This window comes from Penaeus monodon, chromosome 19, assembly GCF_015228065.2.
Source record: "Penaeus monodon isolate SGIC_2016 chromosome 19, NSTDA_Pmon_1, whole genome shotgun sequence".
NCBI classification, from domain to species: domain Eukaryota; kingdom Metazoa; phylum Arthropoda; class Malacostraca; order Decapoda; family Penaeidae; genus Penaeus; species Penaeus monodon.
The window spans coordinates 31701806-31702011 of NC_051404.1; positions in this window are offsets into that span (position 1 = coordinate 31701806).

Consider the following 206-nt stretch of genomic DNA (forward strand, 5'->3'; position numbering starts at 1 on the left):
GACAGTATTTAGAAAGCAAATGAAAGCAAGGAAGGAAATTACCCCACCCCCACCCCACCCAAAAAGAAAAAAGTTTAATTCACCGAGGAAAGACATCTGTAAGAACACGTCGTTTTCGAAACCCCGACAGATGTTCACGTGAAATGATACAAAACTGGGAGCAATTTCGCGTCTTCTCTTTGTGAATTTGTGATGAGGAAATGCAG